Source organism: Lynx canadensis, chromosome C2 (assembly GCF_007474595.2).
Source record: "Lynx canadensis isolate LIC74 chromosome C2, mLynCan4.pri.v2, whole genome shotgun sequence".
NCBI classification, from domain to species: domain Eukaryota; kingdom Metazoa; phylum Chordata; class Mammalia; order Carnivora; family Felidae; genus Lynx; species Lynx canadensis.
In genome coordinates, this window is record NC_044311.2 from 53,907,376 (window position 1) to 53,918,851 (window position 11,476).

The 11,476-nt window shown below is 41.3% G+C and overlaps 1 pseudogene; it reads right to left on the reverse strand.

Annotated features, from left to right (window-relative positions):
* Window positions 1-2,800: 2,800 nt before the first annotated feature.
* On the reverse strand, window positions 2,801-3,715 carry LOC115524188 (annotated as a pseudogene).
* Between the last annotated feature and the right edge of the window lie 7,761 nt (window positions 3,716-11,476).

Below are 11,476 nucleotides of genomic sequence, written 5' to 3' on the forward strand. Positions count from 1 at the left end.
CAGAGGAGAACCTTGGACTGTGCCCTGAAGTAGAGCTAGGTCCCTTCTTGCTAACTCTATGATGCAGAGATGCAGAAATTAGTTGTATGATGTTAGATTGCTTTCGTGAAGTTCCAACAGCTGAATCAAAACTGGGGAAAATGAGAGGCCACAGTGAAATAAAGGTAGTAATAAGAATACCTTTCATTTATGCTTTCTGGGGAACTAAGCAGTATCCTGTTAGCCTTGAAAAGTTATTGAAACTTCCCAGAGGTGTCCAACTTGCCCCCAGGAAATAATCTAGACCTTTTCACATTATTTCATATGATCTCAGAATTTTCCTGAGAATAAGGTAAAGTAAGCAGGTGTGCTTTTTTTTTTTTTTTTCCAGAAAGAGAAATGGACAGAGAGGGATTAAGAAGGGCATTTCCCCAGGCTTATAGTAACCACGCAGCCAGGATTAGAACGTCACACTTCTATTATTGGCCTAGTGCTCTTCAGATCTGTTTGCGTAGCCCCCAGAAAAATGTTGAAAACAATGTACTCCTCTTACATTACTAAATTCACTTCAAAATTTATCCGTCATACGTTTAAAGAATTGCAAAGAATATAATTTCCAGAACTTTCTAAATATTAACATTTAAAAATATATTTGATATATCCAATGGAATGTATCTTTTAAATATATCAAATGAAACTTAAATACCAAAGCAATTTGACTATCACTTCTATTTTTTAATGAATAAATGAGCAAGCTCTTCTGTTTTTAAAATCTTTTTAAATTTTTTTTATTTTTAATGTTTTTACTTATTTTTGAGACAGAGAGAGACAGAGCATGAGCAGGGGAGGGGCAGAGAGAGAGGGAGACACAGAATCTGAAGCAGGTTCCAGGCTCTGAGCTGTCAGCACAGAGCCCGATGCAGGGCTCAAACTCACAGACTGAGATCATGACCTGAGCTGAAGTCGGACGCTTAACCAACTGAGCCACCCAGGCGCCCTCTGAGCAAGCTCTTCTTTAACTGTTGGGAATTTTATATTTATATCATTTACTTATTCTTGAATTTATATTTCCATTCCACTTCCCCCTGAAGATTTAGTCCTAATGTAATTTTATTTCATTTTTTGACATATTTTATTGATCACCCTATCAAACTTCTTTGCACAAACATAGTATATAAATATCAATTTAAAATTTTTAAAGTCTCTTGTGACCATAAGGTTCTAAGTGATAAAATTCTTCCATATTGTTACTATGAGAATCACTATCATTAATCAATTAAAACAATATAAATATATTATAAACTTTGAACAACTGTGGAATAAAAAGGAAAATTATATTGGAAATGCACCTTTTATTGAGAGGAGCTTGTTCTCATTTCCAACTCATTCAAGTATTCAATGAATATTACTTATTAACAGAATAAGACTAGAGTTCTCCATCGTGTCTACCTCCATTTTTGTTTGTTTTTTTTTAATGTTTGTTTATTTTTGAGAGAGAGTGAGAGAGAGAGCAGGTGAGGGGCAGAGAGAGAGAGGGAGTCACAGAATCCAAAGCAGACTCCAGGCTCTGAACTGTCAGCACAGAGCCAGATGTGGGGCTTGAACTCACGAACCACAAGATCATGACCTGGGCCGAAGTCAGACGCTTAAACCGACTGAGCCACCCAGGTGCCCCTCCATTTTGGTTTTTATAGATGTTAACCTTTGAGAAAACTTGTTCATTAATAAGTAGGTGGAAATGGAAGGAGTCTTGTTACAGCAATGTCAATCAGTTCCTTGAGTTCCCTTTGAAGTACATGCCAAATATCACATTGTGATTAATGTACCATCAAAAATTATTTTTAACAATCTATCGAATGACAATTCCATTAGGTTCTACTTAAATTTTGTTGACAAAAGCATTGGAAACCACTTGACTTGCAAAAGGTATTAGCCAGTCATTAGAGTCATTTACCCCTAAAAATTTCTTCTCCAGTGCTTTTTACCACCTCAGGGAATGCATCTCAATAAGCCTGGAAGAAAAGGCACTCATTTATTAAGAGAAGCCTGTAAAAGGGAAGATGGGGGGAAATGTCAGCAGGACAACTTTTCAGCAGTTCCCAGGCAGATCACCTTTGAGAAATGGTTTGTGTGGAAGCTGAGGATCTGGAAATTGATTCCCCTAAAGCTATCTATCCCCACCCATTTCATGGAAAGTCTTTGTAAACTCTTTTGGGGTATGCATACTGGAGTTTGAAGACCATTGTATTGGTTCATTCTTCTACCACCTTTAAATATATCCTTCACATCTGCACTCCATTATTACACCTTGTACATCAATCACCAACATTGTGGTGGGCATTCTTCCAGTATTGGAGATATAACAATCGATAAAAGAAGCAAAATTCCTGTCCTCTGTGCTAGTAGAGGAGATAGTAAATTATCAGAACTTGACTCCATTTTACAGTGAGAAAACTAAGGACACAATAGACTCAGAAATAGAAAGCTTAGGCCATTGCTGATTCTGGAACACAGCTGTCATGTCTCTCCGTAGCCTGCAAGGGCAGGGCATTATGACCTTTGTCCTATGTTTCTCCAGCACCGAGTGGAATGCCAAGCACATAATTGGCTATCCATACATATTTGTTTAATTAATTGACTGAAGTTACAAGCCAAAAAATTGTATTCATCCTTCCAAAGTGCCTGATAAGTTGTCCCTTAAATGAAGGCTACTATACAGTCATTTACAAAATCACAGCATTTTTAGATTCAGAAGGAAACTTAGTGACCACTTGGTCCCATTTCTCCTTTACTTTTTTGGGGGGAACTGTTTTCCATCAACCTTATTTCCATTTCTGTTTAAGAGTCTGTGGACGGAGCAACTTAGGATCCCTCAGGGGTTGTTCCCACCCATTCAGGGGCCCGAGCAGTGGGAGCTGCAGCCCAGTCCTGAGCAGTGGCAGAGAGCCCCAGTCTTCAGTAGGGAACTGCTGGACCGGCACTGAGGACCCCGCATGCCTCAGACCACCTGAGACCTCAGGTTGAGTAGCAGTAAATTCGGGACCCGGGGCAGTCCATTCACCTGGAAATCCCTCCTTGGTCACAGCCTTTTCATCATCAGCCTGCTCTTCCTTCTCAGTCCCTTCAGGATCTCTGTGGAAGGAGAGGTCAGGTGTGGCCTCCCACGGGTGTTCATGGGAGATGGTGCACGGGAGTGTGTGCAGAACCTCCCAGGCCAGCATCCACCGTCTCGGACCCACTGAGTGAGCTCCTTTGCTGTTGCGTGGGATGGCAGTGTCCACACAGCGCTGTGGAGAGTCTGGGTTACACAGAGCAACGGTAGGCGGGTTAACATAAAACACCTCTGTGAGGGGCTGGTGGTCAGCCCTGAATCAGTGACCAGCAGAAGACACGGTTCCCGGAAGGCAGCCTGGACCTGGCTAGTGAAGGTTCCAGGAGTGAAGTGGGCCACAGTAGGAGGGGCTCCAGTGGCAGCCGTCGAGTTGAGCACAGCCCAGTGGCCAGTGTTCCTAGAATATGATGCTGACATTAGCCGGGTTTTTGATGGCAACAATGAACAAGCTGCCGGCAGAAGCTTCTCATAGCTATCTCCAGATTTGTAATGCACCATCACTTTCTTTTCGGTAGATGTACTGTTCTGTTTGGAAGTCAATGTTAGTGTCATCTAAGCGAGTTCTGCTGCAAGGAATTAGAGGACATCCTCCTCCCTTTGCAGGACGTCAAGGGCTCCGGACATTGTGCAAGTTTCCCTTTAAGTTATGACTGGAACCCAAAGCAATGTCATTTGGACCCTCAGCACAGAAAGGCCATTTCACCTTTTCTTGAAGAAGAGAAATGAAGCCTGGAAAGACGAAGTGACTTGTCAAGTTTATGAATCAAGTCAGTGATAGATCCTGTATTTGTGGCCAGTGGAAAATCTCTAGATCCTTTCAATCCAGGCAAATTCTGTATCCAGGGTCCTTTAACACAGCCCAATTCCATAGCCTCTGGAAACACCCCTGCCCTGTACCCAAGTAACCTCCCAACAAAACCTTAGCATCTACAATAAAAAGTGAAATAAGAAAATGTTTCTCTCTATTTCATGAATTCCCTTGGAATTCACAGGAAACATATCATGACGGAAACAATTGTTCACTTGGGTCATTTAGAGTGGCTATCCCTATAATCCAAACTGTGGCTTCTTGTTTTCAGCTTTGAGAGTATGAATGAAATTTTTAATGAATGGGAGTCTTCCACGGTTTCACTGTGAATTTAGTATCTATACTGAAGCCCAGAAGTCAAATTTCCCATGAAAGGTTAGCAGGATTACTGGTCAGGAAGATTCCCTTTGGCAGAGAAATAATAGCTCAAGCAGAAATGCATTTGCTTCTGTTCTGAGATCTCTGGGGCAAGTCCTTGAAGACTGTGGCCCCTACCATAGGGAAGTCCCCAGTGGCTAAATAAAGAGGTTCCAAGTAAAAGAAAGAAAGAATTATTTAATTACATGGCACAAATGGAAACCAAACGAGTAAATAAAGAAAAAGTCTCTGAGAGGAGAATTTGTTGGTTTGGTTTCTGAGTCTGCCCCCAATGGTTTCATTTTGCATATCTGTGGCATTTGGTTGAGGTGATGTGCGGTGAGAAGTTTCTGCTCGTGCCTTTCCAATAAGAAATCCTGGAAGCCACACTCAAGGGTAGGATCCCAAGGAACCCAAAAGAAAGAATCCTTTCACAGCTATCCTTCACCCTCCACTGATGATTCCCAGATAATTAGCTCCACCCCCGAGCTCTCTTCTGCATTCTAAGCTGGCTTTCTCATTCCCTCCTGAAAGTCTCTACTGGAAACTTCCAAAGACATCTCAGATCTATTCTCATTGTCTTTGGCCCCAAAACTGTTCATTCTCCTGTTTTCTCCTGCTCAGCAAACCACCCCACCATTTACCCAGGTACCCAAGTCTAAAACTTGGAATTTCTTCTTGACTCTTTCTCCTGTGCCACTTCAAATTCAGTCATCACCAGGTCCTGTCATTGCTGCCCTGTGAATAAATTTCACACCTTTTTCCTCCTTAGAAGGCATAGTGTCAGTGCCTTAGGGGATCATCAGTTCTCACCAGAGCTCCTACCTGGTGTCCCAGCCTACTTTTAGTCCATTCCAGTTCATCCTCCACATTGTTCCTCATGGTCTTCCAAAATAAAAGCCCAATTACCTACCTTTCCACTCCTTAAAGTCCTTCAGTGGCCCTGGCAACAGAAACATCTATAAAATACAATGAAACACATAAGGAACCTATAAGTCTAGACACAAGAGTAGGAATTCTAGCCCTGTTGCCCATCACTTGGCCTGTCTGAGCCTCCATTTCCTTATCCGTAAAGTAAGACATTGTGAACTAGAACAATGGATTTAAAACTTTTTAGTCTAGAACCAATAGTAAGAAACACATTTAGGGGTGCCTGGGTGGCTTAATCAGTCAAGTGTTCAACTCTTTTATTTTTTTAGTGTTTATTTAGTTTTGAGAGAGAAAGAGAAACAGAGTACGAGTAAGGGAGGGACAGAGAGAGAGGGAGACACAGAATCAGAAGCAGGCTCCAGGCTCTGAGCTGTCAGCACACAGCCCGATGCAGGGCTCAAACCCACTAACTGTTATATCATGACCTGAGTGGAAGTCAGATGCTTAACAGACTAAGCCACCCAGGCGCCCCAAGCGTTCAACTCTTGATTTTGGCCCAGGTCATGGTCTCACGGTTTGTGAGTGTGAGCCCCACATCAGGCTCTGCGCTGACATTGCAGAGCCTGCTTGGGATTTGCCCTCTTTGCTCCTCCCCCACACACGTGTGCATGCACACACACTGTCTCAAAATAAACTTAAAAAAAAAAAACAGAAATGCATTTAAAACCACAGCACACACATACACATGCACAAATATATGTATAAGCACATAACACGTATACAAATGCACAAAAAGCCCATACATGCACATGCAGACCACACATGTACAGATATGCACATAAACTCATACACAGAAGTACAACAAATCATACCATAAAACACAGTTTCCCAATATGAAACATAGCCTTTCTATGTACAACGTACTCTGATACTTTGTTTTAGTCTATATTATTTTTTTTTTAATTTTTAGTGAATGAAGTGATGCTAGTTTTGACCCACAAATTTAATTTCAGAATTCACTGGGAAGCTGTGACCTGCTGTTGATAAATACTGAATTGCATAGTTTCTAAGTTTCCTTCTAACTCTGAAGATTTAGATAGGCCAAGTCAGAAAAGTGAAGAGCTTCTAGAACATAGTGTGAAATGCTAGGAAGAATCCGTTTTAACTAATACCATGAAAATACTCACTTGTATACATAAGGCCATCCCATATCCCTGTCAACAGCTCTCTATGTTGCCACTTGCAGATATGGAAACCACAGATACTAGTTAAAAATGAACCACAGACCTCAGTTTAAAATTGTATAACTGTCTTAATGATAGTATCCACAACTCCTTGTCTCTTTAGGCAGCCAGTCCCTTTTAAAACAACACAAAGAAGTGTGGAGAACAGCTTCTTGTTTTTTTCACTTGATAATATATATTGCAGATCACTCTATATTTGTATGTTCACATATACCTGCTTTTCATGGCTGCATAGTATTCCATTTCTAGACAGAGTTAATTTAATTAATTCATTGCTGGTGGCCAGTTACACTGAACCACAAACACCCTAGAAGTGGAATTCCAAAGGCAAAGAATATATGTGGTTTTCATTTGATAGATATTGCCAAGTTATCTTCCATGGAAATTTTACCAGTTTACACCCCCAATTAACCGGGTATGGGTGCCAGTTATCCCAGATCTTTACCAACATTTGCTTGTGAATCAGCCACATGGCTTCATATCTCAGCTTCTGCATAAGTTATGTGACCTTTAACAAGTGGCTGAATCACTCGGAGCCTTGGTTTCCCTGTCTTTTGGCAACACCCACAGGGTTGTTACAAAAGTTAAAGGCAGTAATGAATGAAGAAGATATTTTATAATTTATCAGATGTGTTTGGCAGCATCTCATTTTTTACCAGCCCCATCCCAGTAATAATAATATATTTAACTTTAACATACTGTTGTAAGCTAACTCACAGCTCCTCAAAGGCTGTCAAATTTAAATAGTATGCCTTCTAGCCTCTGTGGCAAACTCTATGCCCAATCAGTGTTGGGCACACAGATTTGTCTTTAAATATATGGTTTTCAGGGCACCTGGGTGGCTCAGTCAGTTAAGCATCTGACTTTGGTTCAGGTCATGATCTCACAGTTCACGGGTTCAAGCCCCTTGTCGGGCTCTGTGCTGACAGCTCACAGCCTGGAGCCTGCTTCTGATTCTATGTCCCCCTCTCTCTCTGCCTGTCCCCTGCTTGTGCTTTCTCTCTCTCAAAAATAAATAAAAACATTTTTTAAAAAGTTAAAAATATATATGTAAGTAATTAAACAACTCTTTCTTTCTTTTACTTGGAACCTCTTTATTTAGCCACCAGGGACTTCCCTGGTAGGAGCCACAGTCTTCAAGAACTTACCCCAGAGATCTCAGAACAGAAGCAAATGCAGCATTCCTCCACTGGACTTCTCAGTGTTCCAGCAGCTCTGACCCTTGGCCATCAGTGGACATTCCTGTAAGCGATGAATGCTTTGGAGGGAGAGCCAGGACCCAATGTCACTGTGCCAGACCTGTCAGGAGGTGGCCAGATAACACTCAGCATGTACACTTTGTCTTGGTTCTTCAAGGGAGACTGATGGGCAAAATGAGCCCAATAGGACAAAGGAAGCATCAGTAAAAAAAAAAAAAAATATATGTATATATATATATATATATATGTGTGTGTGTGTGTGTATACACACACATACATATAGGTATTAAATAGCCACAGAGTAAATAAAACTTCCTCTTGTGGCTTAAAAGCTGAGAACTGAACCCCTTTCCAGCCCAGGAAAATCCAGAGATGAAGGACATTTGGACAGAAGATAACCTCCTACAGGACTGTGCACAGGACTCTGGGAGACAGATACAGGGCTGAAGGAAATTACTGACTTGAGACTGACATATTTTGTTCTAAGCAGTATAGCAAATTCAGTGCTCCTCTTACATCCAGAGAGTGAAACCCTTTACTAACTTACCAAGAAGGCAGTACCATATGACAGCTTGATGTACAGGGTCTGGAGCCAAACCCCCTCAGATCCCTCCCTCTTCCACCTGCCCCATTTGCATGCTATGTGATGTTGGCCAATTTCCCTAAGCTCCCTTTGCCTCACCTGCCACACCTGCAAACAATACTTGCCTCAGAGGGTTGGTACATGTGGAAGGCCTTTGACTCATTCCTGATCCATGGTATAAACTCAATAGATATTAGTTCTTACTAATATTTTAAACACTGTTTCTAGGGGTCCCCGTGTATCCCTCATGAGAGGTTATTGGCCATGGAATGTCCTTAACAGCTCTGGGATAGGGAAGTGAGAGCAAAAGCTTAAGAATGGTGCTGATTTCAGATGCAGAATTGTGCCCCCCAAATGGGCAAATCCACTCAGAGTGACCTGCTGGCCACCATGCTTCTCAGGGAGTTCCTAGGGACCATCCCATGTCTGTACCCAATCCCTGAGCCATCAGGCCCCACTGTGCCTGGGCCACATGCCTACTGACCAAGCACCCCTTTCCTCAGGCTCAGGGGTCCCTTCACCTAGATTTTCCTAGCTCTTCCCTTCAGCTCCTTTAGCCAAGTCCCTGGCAGCCTGCACTCCGACCAGCCTACTAACTCAGCCTGGCTCCAGGCAATGGCCGACATTCCCTAGGGTGACACTTAGGAGCCCCACTAACCCTGCCAAGACAGTAAGTATCCACCTTTCTGATCATCTGAAATAATTAGCCACCAGCTTGATAAAGACAAATTCAGTAAAAATATATACATGCCATATTCTTGGTATAGGTCAAACTTATTCCAAAATTTGCTTGGGGCAGCATGAGACACTGTAGAGTGTTTTAAAATAATTTTTTATCTTTGGGGCACCCGGGTGGCTCAGCTGGTTAAGCGTCTGACTCTTGATTTCAGCACAGGTCGTGATCTCCCAGTTGGTGGGTTCAAGCCCCACGTCGGGCTCTGGGCTGACAGTGTAGAGCCTGTTTGGGATTCTCTCTCTCTCCCTCTCTTTCTGCCCCTCCTCTGCTTGTGCTCTCTCTCGAAATAAATAAGTAAACATTTAAAAAAATTAAAAAATAAAATAAAATAGTGTTTGATCTCTTAGAAATATATGCCGGTCCCATTTGGAGAGCTCAGAATTAAACACACTAAGAGTCCTTATCACATTGAATTCCCATTTTCATGCTATAGGACAAAAACTCAGATCTACATTCTATGGGTTTAAATGACACAATCAAGCTTAAGGCAACCAAAACAAAATGAAATAAAACAAAGCACTAAGAAGGATGTGTGCATAGTGGCTTAAAGAGCAGCCAGTGAGCACAGACCTTCTGAGTTCAAAGCCTTGGTCTTCCACAAGTAGCTGGCTGGGCTTGGACAAGCTAATTAACCTAGCGGTGCCTGTTCCTCCATCCGGAAAATAGGGATAATCATAGTACCTGCCTCATGGGCTTGTTTTAAGAAATGAAGGGTGTAATGTGTGTAGCATACTTAGAATAGTGCCTGACACATTGTTGATGTTTATAAAGTTTAGCTATCCTTCCATTTGTCCTTCTTATATTATGTGCTGGTCAGATAAATCAGCATTTCCTAATGGCTGACCCATGGGACTCAAAGAGGCCACAAAAACTTACCACTAAATGGACTTAATTTGTAAGACAAAAACTCATGCTATGCTTAATCAGCAAGGTAAATTATCACATTGGATGCGATTTGTATTTTCAATGACACAATAAATAAGGACAAAATGATTATTCAGATGTTTTACTCTTTTTATCATAAATCTTCATAAGAATGTAGTCTGTGCTCGCACACCTTTAACAGGCTGTGAAGGAGAATTTTCATGTTTGACCAGTCCACAATAAACCCATGTTGGGAGGTGTTGCTAGGAGAGGAAGCACTTGGAAAGCAGCTGCTGCCCTCCTTAGTTCCCAGGTGAATGTAGGCACACAGTTGACTAATGACTGTCCCAGGACACATTCAACGTCAATAACAACATTAAAATAATTAGAAAATAGTGACTCAAAACAGTGTGCTAAATATACATGCGATACATATAAGAAAGGCATAATATTCACAATATGTTAAAACATCTTACTTATCCATTAGGAACAGGCTAACAATGCAATTTATAAATGACAAAAGAGAATAAATGGGCAATTTGTAAAAGAAATGCAAATGACTACACAACACGAAAAGATGCTTAACCTCACTAACAATAAACAAAATGTCACCCAGATATATTTACTCCTGACACATGGGCAAAGGTAAAAATAAATCATTGATAATGTTCAGGATTAGTAACAGTTCAGTGGCAATGTGAACGGTACAGCCTATAGCAAGAATGCTACAAGACCTTTCTCCTTCTCAGGTTCAAAGCCAGCTGGAAAAAATTGCCTCCAAATTCCATCAAGTCCCATGAGTTCTACTGGAGTCTTATGCACTTCCCTAAAGCAATCACTGTGGCCATGGAAGGTAGCACAATGGCTGGCTCAGTGTGAGCCAGTGTTGGAACCCCACCCGATGGAGACAAAAAATTGGGAGTTTTCAACATGAAGACAGCATTTAAAGTCACCAAAATGAATATGTTCACTCAGGCAGAAAATTTAGAGAAGAGCCCCGCACCACTTGGGAAACTACATGACCACAGATATTGTGTGTATCTTTCCGAAATTGTTTCATGCTTTTAGATTCTTCCTTATGTACGTATGCTTTGTTTTGTTAATATACAAGAGTTTAGCTCATGTGTATCTTTCTACATGTTCGTTTGTTTGTTTCACTTACCAGTACGTCCCAGAGAAATTTCCATGCCTGGAATCCCCAAAGTTCAGGGCTTCCCTGGTCCGTTTCTCTGAAGAATTAACTGACTGGGGCCAAGAAGAAAGTGGAGGTGGTCTGCTCCTTACGCCCCAACCCACAACCCACCTCACCCCCACCTTCCTGATAACAGTGCCACCAGTTCCTGAGGCTTAGAAGGAACTATCTCTTCTTATGCTTTATTTTTTGTTACCCTTTTCAGAATTTATTGCCATGATTTGGTCTCTTTGGGAATACATTTGTGCTGTCATTTCAATAAGTTTTGAGGAGCAAAAGTGTGTAAGTCATAATATGGTCAGCCTGCTATAGCAAAGCAAAAGTCTCCATAATATACTTTGAAGGAATAAAAGCAAGTTTTAGAATTATCTACATATACACATATCTACATATATGTATATAATACATATATTTACATGTAATGCCATTTTTAATTAATAACTGTATGCTCTGTATGTTTAGAAGTTAAGCAAGAAACTTCTAAAGTGTACATCTCTGTATTTTAAAAAGTTTCTTGAATGGGCATCGATTA